Genomic DNA, 16,434 nt, shown 5'->3' with positions numbered 1-16,434 from the left:
GACACAGCACACAGCAAAGTCCTTCTCATTCCCTTGGCAGAATAGCAACTGCAGGTCAGCCCCAGAACACACAGCAAGGGCAGTCCTTCTTCTCAGTTTCTCCCGCTCTTCTCCCTGGCAAAGGTTCCTTTGATTCCAGGATCATCTAAAATTCACGGGGTTCAGCTCTAATATTTATATCCAAACATGTATTTGTTCTCTTTGTGTAAGGGGCTCTGAATCCGGTCCAAACCAGTTCCGGGTGCACTCTGCAAGTATACAACTTCTCCTTTGTCAGTGAGGGCTTGGGTCCTCAGACACACTGCAGGAGGTGGAGCCAGTCTTTTGTGGAGGGCAGGCACAGCCCCAGACAGGTGCGGGTGCTCCTCCAAATGCAGATTGGCCTATTCAGTGTAGTGCTGACTCACCCAGTCTCCTTTAGCCATGGCACTTCCCCAACCCCTGTCACTTTCAAACCAAGACAGTCAATCCACAAACAGGCAGAGGCACACAGGAAGGTTGAACAAGAAAACAGCTACTTTCTAAAAAGTGCTGCTTTCAAACACACAATTTTAAATCCACCTCCACTAAAAGGTGTGTTATTAAATTCTGAGTTCAGCCATACTAAACTCCATCTCTCCATCTTATCCCTATGGGAAGACATGCTGGTTAAATGTTACACGATTCAGAAAAGGGGGTGGTGATGAACAGAGTGTCTGAATTAAGCAGACCACTCTTACCCAGTCCAAAGATCAGGGCTTGATCCATCACCATTTTTTAGCTCACTGCACCATCCCAGCTCAGAACTTGGCTATATGCAAATTAGTCTGGCCCTGGCCCAGTGCATCATGGGAACAGGGCAGACCAAACTACCAAGCCAATTCTTATACTGGGAAGGAAACAAGCTTCCGGGGACCGGTTTCTGGCATTTCAGCCGTCTTCGGCCCGGCTTGCTTGAATCCTGATGGTGCAATGAGCAAGGGACTCACATCTGAGTATACCCTTCCACGCTTATGGTGGACAAAAATGATTCAGAAAAGGGGGTGGTGATGAACAGAGTGTCTGAATTAAGCAGACCACTCTTACCCAGTCCAAAGATCAGGGCTTGATCCATCACCGTGTTTTAGCTCACTGCACCATCCCAGCTCAGAACTTGGCTATATGCAAATTAGTCTGGCCCTGGCCCAGTGCATCATGGGAACAGGGCAGACCAAACTACGAAGCAAATTCTTATACTGGGCAAGATGGTCTTTCAATAGTGAAAAACAAAATTTAGTATTTCACTATCAGGACATGTTACACTCATCTGTACATGTCCTACCTTTCACATACACTGCACCCTGCCAAGGGAGGTACCTTGGGCCTGCTAAAAGGGGTTCCTTTGTGCACAGAAAGGTATGGGCAGGGCCTGGCAAGTGAGTGCAATTGCCAGGGCCTCATGGCTGTTAACAAACTGCACGCAGGCACTCCAGTGGCAGGCCTGAGACCTTTCTTTTGGGCTACTCATGTGGGTGGCACAATCAGTGCTGCAAGCCACGAGTAAAATTTGGATTACCAACCCTGGCACACTCAGTGCACTCTACTAGGGACCTTACTGGTAAAACAAATATGCCAATTATAGAGAACCAATCACATCCATAATATACACAGGGAACACTTGCACTTTGACACTGATCAGCAGTGGCAAAATGCCCAAAGCTTCTAATCCAGCCTCAAACATATAGCAGGTAGAGGCAAAAAGTCAGGGAAAACCACTCCAAGGATACCAGGTCTAACATCCACGATGCAAGGTGACTAGCTGCATTCAATATTATGACAATGTACACATAGGTATATAAGGGTGCTGAAATATGCAATTTACGCTGGGATGTCATAGTGCATGGTTTTGAGTTAGAACTGTGTGTAATTGCACTATTTAAATTGCAAATTTGAAATTAATGTATTGCAGGTAGACATAGGTCTATCTCGCAAGAAAAAGTTGACAGATTCTGAGATCCTGATGCTGAAAGCAACTGTAATGAGTACATGGTTGTAGCTCTGTGGCATCTTATCTGTGTGTGATCCATGATAGTTGTAACTGTGTGATGTGTATGGGGAGACATTCATCCCCAAGCAAGAAATTACATTCATTATGCCAACACAAAAGCATGTGTCCACAGATTCATTTTGAATTGAGGAGGAGACATGTTAATGTGAATGTCATTTCAATATAGGTGTGGGTAAATACTCCTGAAGATCCACACTTTATATATAGGGAACTCATACCTGTTCCTGTATGTGTGTTTGAGACCTAAACACAATTTGGAATGCCATTGATGACAGTTTCACATGGGTAGAACTCACATTGCAATCATTGCATAACTGATAGATGCTGGGAATGTGGCACTTACATCTCAAACTTTTTCTGGATCATGAAACCAACCCATGAAAAGGTGCAATTGACATCTCAACATGTGTTTCCGCAGGGGTGGGCTATTTTTATGAAATTCGGACATTTTGTCAGTATGAACACTTACCTCAGGTATGGCTGTTGTAATCCTGCCTCAGATGACCGAGCCTCCCTCAGCCTGCAAATTTCAGTCATATGTGTATCTGTAGAGCACAGTGTGCCAGTCTCTATGTAGCTCCAGTAGGCCTCTCTGCAAGGATTCATTGTCATTGAGTGTGGCCAGCAAGACAAACATACTAGATTTCCCATGGATTGGCATATCAATGCCAGCCTCATGGCCAGGATATCCCCTAGGTGGCATTTCTGTGAAGCATTAACACAGTGCAAGGTGGCAAGCCAACCTGCTTCACTGTGTAAAAGTATAAATGCAGGAATGCACAGTGATACCATGAGACACTGCATTACCGTCTGTTCCTACTGTTGGGGTACTTTTGCCTGCCTACCACCAGTGCAGGCACCCTTCCATCATGGTTCAAGGGGCCATGCATTGTAGGCAACATATTACTTGGCCATGTGAGTACTCCTGCATGCACAAAACACTCCTGAGAGGCCTTTAGCATTTTCTTTGTGTGCTGCTGAATGCTCAACAGAGAGAATGAGTGTACAGTAATGTCAAGGTGTACACCTTCTCCTGGTTTTGGTACACTGGTGTACATGATGCATTATCTCATGTTTACAGGTTTGTCAATTATGGAAAATCTATGAATTTTTTTAAATGAAAGTGTTGAGGCAGTGAGACACCCACCCGCCATCTATGGACTTGCCCCCTGCTGCAGCTTAAGGCAAGTCAGCAAAGTGTGTAGACTTGTGTAAGTCCAGATTACTTATGAAATGCATAGTCACACAATCTGGACTAGCTTATTTTAACACATTTCATGTAGGTTTTGTCATGACCTTACCCCCTTGCATGATGCAAGTCCAATGCCAAAAGTGAACATATCAAGCCATGTCTAGAATACGCCATTGACACAAATGAATGAGTGTGGACCACTGGTATGAGCGAAATACATTTTTTCATATTGTGACCAAATAGTCATCTTGTACACCTAAACTGACCTTACTTGGGTCAGTTTGACATATTGTATTTGGAGATGTCATCATACAGAAGGTATATTGTACATATATCTAGCCCACAATGTGGTTTATGTGTCGACTGTCACTTATGATTGCATAACAATGTCAACTTTTGGAAAACGTGCTGTACATGTACAACTTGATCTAATATGAGTTTACATTTACTCCCTAGCTAACATGACAGCAGACATGGCCAAAACCTATGAACTACGAGGGGCACACCATGGGCACACTCGTAGGATTAAACATGGATTCAGAAATATGGGCTGACTCTATGAGAAGGCAAAGACTACTGGCATTTGTGGATCAGGTACCAGGTCACAGAAGACCCTGCAGAAACAGAATCTCAGTGTGACATGCAGCAGTAGAGCAGCACACAGCCCACTCCTGCACCCTCACGAGGGCAGCAGTTGTCAGGTACAGGGCAAAAGAGGGCTGGAGGTGTTGCACCCTCCTGGGTAGTTAAGTATTAAATTTGCCCTTTTATTACAAAATGTTACTCCCTGCCTACATTGTGACCGAAACTGCTGCATAGCACTAACACAAAACACCCTTGTACAATTGTGCAAGTTGTCCGTATTCTTGTGTGGGTAATAATTGTGCAAGAGATAACACCTGCCTAGACAATGTCCATCATAATTGCAATTTACTTCTTGCTTACTGTGCCACATCATTCAGGCCACTTAGATCACTACAATATTTTTGTAACTGTATGTCTCTTATTTACCCCTCACATGGGGAGGTGTAGCATTAATACAGATTCACTGGTCTTCCACATATGCAAAACTTGTATGTGCAAATGATTTTATATGTGGATGAACTCACACTCAACACATGTGAAGGCTTCTGTGCAGAGTAAGCTAATTTGTCTAAGATTGCATTGCTCAACACTTATCAGTATACGCAGGGTGAGGCAAGGTGCACTTGCATGTCTTGGTTACTGTTGTTTACAGTATTGGTTTGCCCTAGTGCTTCCTTCTGTGCCACAAGTGCAATGCTAAACCATGAGGTCTATGGGCATCGGATTCTGGCTAGTATTGGTACAGCCATCTAGAGTCATATATTGTTGATTATCTTTTGTGTGAGCAATGATGTTTTCCCATTTGGGAATTGTTAGATTTCGGGGTCTCTAGTTTTCAGAGGTAGGTACTTGTGACAAATAGGGACCCTGGCCTCTATTCAGAGTAAGGGGATACACTCTTTAGATAAACCCTGCTCACCCCCTTGCTAGTTTGTCACAAGCAGACAGGCTTCTCAAAGGCAATGTGTAAAGTATTTGTACCAACACTCACAGTAACACAGTGAAAACACCACAAATGGACTCCACACCAGTTAAGAAAAATAAAGTTATTTAAACTAAACTACACAAGACCAAAACGACAAAAATCCAAAATACACAGTTCAAGAATATGGCTTCAACAGAGTTCTTAGGGTTGCGTTAAAGTAATCCACAATTGCATCATGTTTTAGCCAAAAGTACCTTTAGATGCGACACAAGTTCCAACTGAAAGCTGCAGTGTTGAAAAATAAGCGATGCGTCACTCCTGAGACCCTGGGGAGGTGATTCGACAACACGCTGGATGCAGCGGGGGTATTGCGGTGACTCTGGTTTGCTTGGGGAGAGATGCGATACCTTGTATGGATTCCGGTGCGCAGATTTCGTAGGAAGCATCTTGCAAAGGTACGATGCGATGATATTCGGGACGGTGACCATCTCAGTGCGGCGGCAATGCAGACTACAACGTCGATCTGCTCCTCTCGTGGCCCCTCAATGCGATGGCTCCTCGACGACTCTCGCAGTGACGTGATGCAGTCCGCAAGCAAGTGGTGTGACGATCTCACCCAGCGACAACACGCTCCTCGATGATACTTGCTGCGATGGTAATCTTCGCACTGTTGGGGATGCGCTCTGCAAACGAGCGATGCTTGAAACTTTGCAGATTGTCTTTAGATTCTTCTTGTCCAGCTTCCCAACAACAGATACAACTTCCAGAGGCACCACAACTGGCCCAAGCACTTGTTCCCGGGACTTCTTAACAGGGAGCAGCTCTACTCAGGCCCTTGGAGATCTCTTCAAGCAAGGGGACACAGCACAAAGCAAGTCCTTCCCGTCACCTTGGCAGCAAAGCAACTGCAGGTCAGCCCACAAATACACAGCAGGACAGTCCTTCCGCTTCAGTCTTCCAGCTTTCTCCTTGGCAGAGCTTCCATCATGATTCCAGGATGATCTAATTTTCTGTAGTCTGGGGTCCTATACTTATACCCCTAAAAGCCTTTGTTCCCTTTGTGAAGGAGGGCTCTGAGCCCGGTCTGAACCAGTTCTGGGTGTTCCTTGAGCACTTTGTTTTCCAGGCTTCTCCTTTCCTTTCAGAAAGATGGGCAGGGTCGTCAGCCGCTCAGCAGGAAGTGGAGCCAGCATTGTGGAAGGCAGGCACAGCCCTAATCAGGCCCAGGTGCTACCCCCTCCCACCACTCTAGATGCAGATGGAGCTATTCAGCCCAGGGATGGCCCACTCAGCCTCTGGGAGCCACCCAGCCCTTGTCACTCACAAACCAGACAGTCAATTCACAAACAGGCCAAGGCACACAGAAAGGTCAGACAAGATAACAGCCACTTTCTAAAAGTACTGTTCTCAAACACAGGATTTAAAAACCACCTTTCCTAAAAGATGTGTTATTTAATCCTGAGTTCAGGGATACCAGACTTTTATGTCATATCTTGCTCCTATGGGAAGATATGTAGGTAACCACTGTACACAGCATTCCCCATTATAGCCTATGGGCAAGATAGCCTTTACAGTAGTGTAAAATGAAAATGGCTGTAATTCAGTGCCAGAGCATGTCACCTGCAATAGTACATGCTCTACCTTTCACATACATTGCATCCAGCCCAGGGGGGTACCTTGGGCCTTCCATAGGGGTGTCCAATGTGTACAGAAAGGGAAGGGTTAGGCCTGGTCAGTGGGGACACTGGCCAGGTTGCCATGGCAGTCCACAGACTGCACACAGGCACTGTGGTGGCAGGCCTGAGACACCATTTTAGGGCTACTCATTTGGGTGCCACAATCAGTGCTGCAGGCCCACTATTAGCATTTGAATCACCAGCCCTGGCACACTCAGTGCACTTTACTAGGGACTTCTTGGTAATACAAAATATGCCAATCATGGATAACCAATTACAATAACAATTCACTCAGTGAGCACTTGCACTTTGACACTGATCAGCAGTTGTAAAGTGCCCAACGCATCTAAACCAGCAAAAACGAAATCCAGCACAGCGTCAAAAATACAGGAGGTAGAGGCAAAAAGTCAGGTGAAACCACACCAAAGATGCCAGGTCTAACAGGAATGATGTTATAATGTAAACATTCCAACATTTATGTTGATATTTGCTATAATGTTTTTTCTTCACATGCCTCACATATCCCATTTATAGGTGGTAAGTTTTTGTGTACTTTGCAAGAATTTTCTCACTGTGTCTCTATCAAGGAAATGCATCTTGTTGAGACATTCTGACATTGCATTGATAAGGTCCACATTCCTCATCATTAATGGTGGGCGTAGTTCGCGAAGTAGCGCTACGCGAAGCTACGCGAAGTGCACTTTGCACTACGCGAACTTCACGTAGCACTACGCGAGCTGCGTAGTAGCATGTTCGCACTGTGCAAGATGTGTTTTCAATGATTGCACAGTGCGGACAAGCATCCGGCACTGTGCAATCATTGAAAACGGCATCTTGCAGAGTGCGAGCTGTAGTTTTCTGCTGCTCGCGTACATTATTACTCGAGCTGCAGCTTTCTCAACGCGAACTGGTAGTTTCTCATTGAGAGCGGTCGTGAGCATGCGCAACCACTCACAATGAGAAACCTTACCTCCCCGCGTTGAGAATCTCGCCGGGATGTTATTTTGCTTGCTCGCGGTCGTGAACATGACGTTCAGGACCGCGAACAAGCAAAATATGAGCGCTGCACTACGCTACGCTGCACTATGCGTGTTCGGACTGTGCTACGTGCAGCTCGCGTAGTGCGAAGTTGCGCAAACTTCGCAAACTCCGCGAGCGTAGCGTAGTGCTTCTCCCAGGGTTACTCATCATAACATTGTAATTGATGTAATTGGTATGGGTTTACATAAAAAGACAGCATATGCAATTATGTTGAGCTCACTCTTCTTCAGCTTAGAAAAATTGTGTTTTGGTGTTATGGTTGCATTATGTTTGCAGACTTTGTGGAACAACCATCCAAATCTTATAATGCTTTCTTAAAATCATATTTATTTTCTTCCAGAGGTTTGTGCCATCACCTTACAACATGTGAGTAGGTTTTTTAAAACAAATTTTACAAACACATAAATGAAATCAATAGGTACTGTGTAAAAATACATTAGACTATGGGCTCGATTCCGATCCGGTAAAAAAATCCACCGTACGATTCGTATTCGTAGCCCTTTCCGTACGAATCGTACCCGTCCGTCCGAGTTGCGTAGTACGATCCGCATTCCGTGAATCCGTCCGAATCGTTGCGATCCGTACGTATTGCAAGGCTGAGACTGTGAACCGTACGACTCGTACACACGCCGTACGACCCGACGAGTACGATCCGGACCGGGGAATCAGGACGCGATTCGTACGGTCCACGTCAGGTAAGGGTGATTCGTACGGAAAAGCGCACAATTACATACACCCCGTACAGCGCGTACCCCCCAATGATTGCAGGGGTACGGCACGTACCCCTGCGCTCATTGGGTGTACGAGTCGTACCCCCATTGTACGATCGGTGTACGATCGGTGTACGAGCCGTACCCCCATTGTACGATCGGTGTACAAGCCGTACCCCATGTACGATCGGTGTACGAGCCGTACCCCCATCGTACATGGGGTACGGCTCGTACACCGATCGTACAATGGGGGTACGGCTCGTACACCGATCGTACACCGATCGTACAATGGGAGTACGGGTCGTACACCGATCGTACAATGGGGGTACGGCTCGTACACCCCATGATCGCAGGGGTATGGTGCGTACCCCTGCGATCATGGGGGGTATGCACCGTACCCGGGGGGGGGCGTTCCATACCTGTTTCGACACGAACTCTGCTTTTACGGCTGTTTTCAGCTCCCGTAGAAAAAGGGTCGTACGGTGCGTATCCGACACGTATCGTACTTGCTGGGTCGTAAAAACCAGCCGCGAACCGTACAGATGTCGCGTACAGCAGGTTCCGAGGGAGAATCGTACGGAGATTAGAGTCGTATGGTGTCTTGTACAACTCATACGGAGTAGGGCTCCTGGTACGAATCGTACTTCGTCGTACGTACGGGGGACGTTGCAGGGTACGATTCGTACGGGAAAAACACTCCGAACGGCTATTCGTAGCGGTTTTTCCCGAATCGGAATCGACCCCTATATGTTACAACACATTTACATGTGTGTAGTGAGATCAATCGATGTCAAAAATATAGTTGTACAAAATGTTGATATATATGTAAAATAAAATAATACATATAAAATATGTTAAACAATAAAATTAATATAAAAATAAAGTATATTTAATATACATTTTAACAAATATAACAGAGAAACTTAATTAAAAAATCTAAACACACATATACAAAAAATTATATACATATATATTTTTACTTCAAAACAATTAATAAACTATTAATTTTAATGTATTTTATAATTTTAAAATCATATAAAATGTACAAATATATAAGAACTTAAACCCTAATTTAAAAAACATGCTCTTATAAAATAAAACATTAAAGTATTTAAGAATCTTTACATTTAAATTTCCAACTCCAGTCAGTGCAACAGTAGGGAAAGCATTGGAAAGCGGAGGGGTAAAAATTACTATTCCCATTCCAGTGTTTGTAACAGTAGGGAAAGTGTTGGATAGTGGAGGGGTAAAAATTACTATTCCGACTCCAGTAAGTGCAACAGTAGGAAAAGTGTTGGAAAGCGGAGGGGTATAAATTACTATTCCCACTCCAGTGACTGTAACAGTAGGAAAAATGTTGGATAGCGGAGGGGTAAAAATTACTATTCCCACTCCAGTGAGTGCAACATTAGGGAAAGTGTTGGATAGCGGAGGGGTAAAAATTACTATTCCCACTCCAGTGAGTGCAAAAGTAGAGAAAGTGTTGGATAGAGGAGAAATAAAAATTACTATTTTAACTCCTGTGAGAGTAACAGTAGGGAAAGTGTTGGATAGCGGAGGGGTAGAAATTACTATTCCCACTCCAGTTGGTGCAACAGTAGGGAAAGTGTCGGATAGTGGCGAGATTAAATTTACTATTCTCACTGCTGTCAGTGCAACAGTATGGAAATTGTTGCATTGGGGAGGGGTAAAAATTACTATTCCCACTCCAGTGAGTGTAACAGCAGTGAAAGTATTGGATAGTGGTGAGATAAAATTTCCTAATTTCCTATTCCCACTCAAATTAGTGCAACAGTAGGTAAAGTGTTGGATTGCGGAGGAGTACCAATTAATATTAATAGTTCGTGCTTAGGCCCCTGTAACTTTTTGAGCACATAAGGTATCCATGGCAAATTTGCACACTTTTTTTCCAACATCATGGGGATTCAAAATGTATCCAAGGTTTGTGGATTCCCCTGGAGGGGACCCAGAGATTAGCAATTGTTTTTTTTGGGTGGGGGGAATGGGGAAACGATTTTTTCCCCTGCAAGTGGTATCAAAAAAGGAGTGTGGTGCTGAAATCACCATCTTCCCAGCTTTCAGGGACAAGCAGACTTTTGTCAGAAAATGAAAAGATTTTACACAGCTTTGGCATTTTTCTGGGACATAGCTTATTTTTGCTATTTTTTGTGCTATCAACCTCCTCCAGTTAGTGGTATGAATGGGTATAAAAACAATATTGGATCCTGGAGAGCTAAACATTTTAAAAAAGCAGACAACATTCTAACTTCAGCAAGTGGTCTTTGTGTAGATCCTTCGAAGTTTCTCCATAGAAACTAACAGTTAAATATAGGAAAAATTGAACATTTTAGAAAAAAACAGCCCTTTGTGTCAACGTTTTCACCTGAAACTTCTTCTAATTATGACAGCAGTATAAAATCAATATACCGTTATATTTTTGGGACGTTTCTGGTTGTGGGGATATATAGGACTTGTAGGTTCACCAAGAACCCGATGAACCCAGAGCCAATAACTGAGCAGCGTCTTGTAATGGTTTTTTATTATGTACATGGGTATATAGCAATTATTTTGGGAAAATGTATACATGGAAAAATTGGTATGAAAGACACCTATGTATTTCTGAAATGAGAACACAATATAGAGTTTAGAAACAGTAGATATTTGCACATTTCTGAAATCTTTTTACACATTGTCTTTCATTTGGAAGGAAGAAATGCATCAAAAGTCAATAGGTAATAACAGTTACTCTACAATTCTGAGTTCCCCCAAGTCTCCCATTAAAAATGGTACCTCACTTGTGTGGGTAGGCCTAGTGCCCGCGACAGGAAACTGCCCAAAACGCAAGGTGGACACATCACATTTTCACAGTGAAAAATGACCCTTTTTTGCAAAGTGCCTAGCTGTCGTTTTTGAACCCTAGCTCTGCCGGCACCTAAGGAAACCTAGCAAACCTATACATTTTTGAAAACAAGACACTCAGGGAAATCCAGGATGGGACCCCACACCTAAAACATTGTCAAATAAACACATTTTCCTCACATTTCTGTGGTGGAAAGTTCAGGAATCTATGTGGATCCACAAAATTCCACCCACCCCGCATTACCCAAAGTCTTCCAAGAAAAATAGTACCTCACTTGTGAAAGTAGGACTAGTGTCTGTGACAGGAAACGGCCCAAAAAGTAAGGTGGACGCACCACATTTTCACAGTGAAAAATTACCCTTTTTTTGCAAAGTACCTACCTGTAGTTTTTGAACCCTAGCTCAGATGGCACCTAGGGAAACCTAGCAAACCTATACAGTTGTAAAAACTAGACACCCAGGGGATGCTAGGGAGGTATTGCTTGTGTGGATCCCCCAAAGTTTTCTTTTTCTTATCCAGAACCCCCTGCTGCAATCCTCAAATTTAGCTGAAAAAATCACTTTTTCAAACACATTTTTGTGTGGAAAAGTTGTGGCATCAGTTGTGTTGACACTAATTTCCTACCACCCAGCGTTGTCCCAGGTCTCCCAATAAAAATGGTGCCTCACTCGTGTGGGAGGCCCAAGTACCTACGACAGGCAAGGGCCCAAAATGTATTGGGGCGACATCAAAATTGCCTATCACAAAACGATTTGGTTTTGCTCGGGGGGTCACCTGTGTTTTTGGCCCCATGCTCGGCGGCCACCTAGGGAAACCTACCAAACCCACACATTTCTGAAAACTAGACAGCCTTGGAATTCCAGGGAGGTATGGCTTGCGTGGATCCCCCAACATTTTCTTACCCAGAATTCCCTGCAAACCTCAAATGTAACTGAAAAAAAATCACTTTTCCCACATATTTTTGTGTGGGAAAGTTGTGGCATCAATGGGCTAACACAAATTTCCTACCACCCAGCGTTCCCCCAGGTCTCCTGATAAAAATGGTGCCTCACACTTATTGTACATGGGGGTTTGGGGGCATTGAAGTGCCCATAATGGGCAGCCCCCACCCCTAATTTACATAATAAAATAAATCCCTGGTTTCTAGTGGGCTTTCTGCCCCCCGGGGGGTAGATTAGGGGCTACTGCCCCATCTTCCCCCCAGGGGGCAGAAAGACTGTTATTGCCCAATATTTTGGGGGGAGCAAAGGTCTTTGCCCAAGGGGCTGTCCCCCCTCCCTGGTGTCTAGTGGGTGGATCCCCAGCAAGTACCCACTAGGAGATTCTCCCCATTCCAACAATGCCTCAACTGACTTACTAAAGGCTAAGGGGGCTGAGATAGCCCCCTGAGCACGTAAAAAATGAAACTGAAATGAGCCTCTTGGCTCATTTCAGTTGAATTTTCATTGAAATGATGTCAGCGCACCATGTGCACAATCGGTATAGCAATGAAAATGTAAATGGAAGCTCTTCCCCAACCTCCCTAGGCCAATCAAAAAAATGGGAATCCCTCTACTATCTGCAGCAGAGGGATTCAGTGCCCCCGTTCTCTTGAAGGAATGGTTCCGTCATGAGCACAGGAGCACCAACGCTCATGACGGAACCATTCCATCATGAGCATCGAAGGGGTTAAAAACAAACAAAATATTAGCAACTAAAATATTTAAAAAACATAATAAATAAAAAAATAACTATGTTAAAGATGACAATAGAAATATATTTACTATCAAAAAATTGTTTAAAAAGTAGGATAATGTTAAACACATATGACAAGTACGTACAAATATTATATTAAATACAAATAAAATAAACAATAATTTTCAAACATCTAAATATTTATAATTAGAATTTATTTACAAACAAAAACATTCATTATTACATAAATGTACCTTTTATTTATTTTCTACCCTATAACACCTCTCAATTCACAACTCACATCTAAAAAAAATGTAAATGTATTTTCATAATTACCATAATTAATTACCAATTAAAGAAATATTAGTAATCAAAAAACAACTTAAAGCCCATAAAAATGTATTAACTTCCCATACTTTACCCCTATATTCTCCACAACCCACAGCTAAAATTCAACTGTAAACAAAAGAAGTACACAATTAAAACATAATTACAATTAAAAAACTAATAATATTTAACAACTAAGTATAAAGTAAGTAAAATTATTTACTACCCACCCTTTACCCCTATAAAAGGAAAACCCATACACAAAAAAAATAAACAATTACCATAATTAAATTTCAATTAACTAAATATTATAAATGAACAACTAGTTATTAATTATTTAAACATAATTTACTTCCCACCCTTTACCTCTATAAACCCCACAACCAACACCTAAAATAAATTTCACAATTTTCATATTTTATTTTCAATTCATTCATTAATACTATTTAACTACTAAATATTAATTAAATGAGCATAGATTACTTCCCACCCTTTACCTCTATAAAACCCACAACCCGCACCTAAAATTAATTACATTTTCATAATTAATTTACATTACATTAATTAATATCATTTAACAACTAATTTTTTTTAATTAAACATAAATTAATTCCCACCCTTAACCCCATAAACCCAATACCTGCACCTAAAATTAATTACACAATTTCCATAATTAACTTTCAATCAATTAATAACATAAATTAACAACTAATTATTAATTAATTACCCCCATAAATCCCACAACTCGCTCCTAAGCAAAATTAAACAATTACCATAATTAATTACCAATTTCTTAATTAATGTTAATTAACAACTACTTAATAATTAATTACCAATAAATTACTTACCACAATTAACACTATCAATTAAATAAATATTAATAAATAAAAAATAATCATTAATTTATTATAAATACATTACTTCCCACCCTATTCCTCTATAAACCCACAACCCGCTACGGAAATAAAAAACACAAAATTAAATTAAAGTACATTTGATAACTACAAAGAATTTAACACATATATTAAAAAACATAAGCAATAACTATACAAACAACATACACCACATACATTTAACCCCTTTCCTGCTGGGTACATTCCCCCGCTGTGCTGGGGGGAGAGGGGGGGCGCACGCAGCACCCCCATGCTCATGTCGAGCTCAGCTCGTCATGAGCTACAGTGCTCCTGTGCTCATGACGAGCTGAGCTTGTCACGGCCACACCCGTTTCTTTAGAATGTTCAGCACAGCAGGGGAATTAGCCCAGCGTGCGAGCGTTCTAAAGGCCATGACGAGCTCAGCTCGTCATGCGCACCGGAGCACTGTAGCTTATGACGAGCTGAGCTCGTCATGAGCATGCAAGGGGCTAAAATATAAAGTAAAATACATAACACTAATTAAATAAATCAATACTTTAAACAACTATTTTTCTGCAAATTATATTATTGACTTCTATGTTTAGTCAAATGATATTTCTTACCTTGAAAACGATATTCTTAACCACAATATTCTTGCTGTCGATATTTCTGTGTCACAATATTTCCAACTCGATATTCTGTCTCAATACCCATTGATATTAATCCACTGTGCCATTCTAGACAGAGATGCACCTCTGATGTAAATCAGTGTTGCTCCTGCGCCAATAGGAACGTTCCAGCCCAAACTGCCAGGTCAGGTCACCTTCAGATGGAACACAAGCAACATCAGACTGTTTATGACCTACTTAGGGTTCATCATTGCGATATTGCTTGAGTTCTATGGCCCAGTGATCAAGGAACCCACTTCTGAGCATACCCATTGTACTAAGGACGTCGAGTGCAAAAAAAATAAGGTGATGGAAGGAAAGCGTGAATTAATCGCAGTCACTGGTGATGGCCTTGCCAGACCTATATTTTTTTTACCGGCTGTGCCATTCCAGATAGAGACCTGCCCTATGCAAGTCAGCCTTGGTCCTGCTTGAATTAATCTCAGCCACTGGTAATTACGTTGGGCCGCATCCAGTCCCATATTTTTAGCCCACAATTGGACCCAGCTATTTGCAAATCAGTCTTGACCTTGCTCCAATAGGAACAGTGCACCCTGAAATGCCAAACCAGGTCCTCTCTGAACTGAGACCTAAGCAACCCAAGACAGGATTTGTCCTATTTGGGGATCTTCAGAGGGGTGCTGGTTAGTTTTAGTGGCAAAGCGAGCACGGGACCCATGTCTCAGCATACTTGTTGCACTGAACGTCACAGTGAAATAAACAATAAAGTGATGAAAGGGATGCTTGAATTAATCTCAGCCACTGGTAATTACTCAGGGCCACATCTTAGTTCATCTTTTTTTTGCCCACATTGCCACCTCAGAATAGACCCAACTATATGAAAATCAGCCTCGACCCTACTCCAATTGGAAACCATTATAACGATAGACTGAAATGTGAACCAAGTAATTAATAGTGGCTGAGATTAATTCAAGCAATCTTCCAATCACTTTTTGTTTTCTTCAATATCGTTGAAAGTGCTGGGCCTGTCAATCAAAACTTGATCTATGCCACTGCCTGTCCTATGCATTAATCCAAATGGATGGCTAACTTTGCATTCCACCTGTTGACAGATCCAACTCTCTTCATGCCAAGTGGTGTAACACACTCAGTAATCATCCCAATCCCAACGGGAAAACAAAGCCACACAGCGAGTGTCCCAGGCAGCAAAACCCACTTAGGATAGGGTGTCCAGAACTATAAAGATAAAAACCCGGTCAGTGCAATTAAATAGAAGAAGGACTACACCTGGACCACAAGAGAGGACATACAATGCTGATAAGGGTCCAAATGAGACCTGGAGCACCCAACCTCCAATGGAGGAGTGCCCGAACCTGGGCAAGTTAGATCCCACAAACTGTCACTCCCTCCTCCTTTTCGCAGCAGCTTCTCTCCCAATTTAGTTGCAAGGCTCACTCTTCTATAAGGTTTACCGCCCTAACACCTCTGACCAGGCATTCGAGAACCCTCTGACTCCTATGTTGGCTATGTGATCCCACAGCCGCCTATTGCTTTCATCACTACTCTGCGGCCTTTTCTACCTAGTTAGTCCCTCGGCTCCCACAGCAGTGACAGCCGCCACGTGCCCACCAACCACACGAAACCACTACAATGCCACGGGCACCCCAATTTCCGGCAACTCACCCAGGCTGATCTACACAAAACCACTAGGCCTGAACGCATTCGCTATTAGCTTCCCCCCCAAGCTCTCCATCAAAGCGAGAAGAAACCTCAAACATAGTCTAATCAGAAAACACTCAGAAACACTATTTGTGGACACCTACCACTTCACCTCCAAAGGGCAGGTAAAGATAGATCTCATCTTCCACACCGATAGACCTGAGAACTGAATCACTACACTAAGAATGCAACTTCACATATCCAAAACGACGACCA

This window comes from Lissotriton vulgaris, chromosome 2_1 (assembly GCF_964263255.1).
Source record: "Lissotriton vulgaris chromosome 2_1, aLisVul1.2, whole genome shotgun sequence".
NCBI lineage: Eukaryota > Metazoa > Chordata > Amphibia > Caudata > Salamandridae > Lissotriton > Lissotriton vulgaris.
This window is presented reverse-complemented; position numbering follows the sequence as displayed.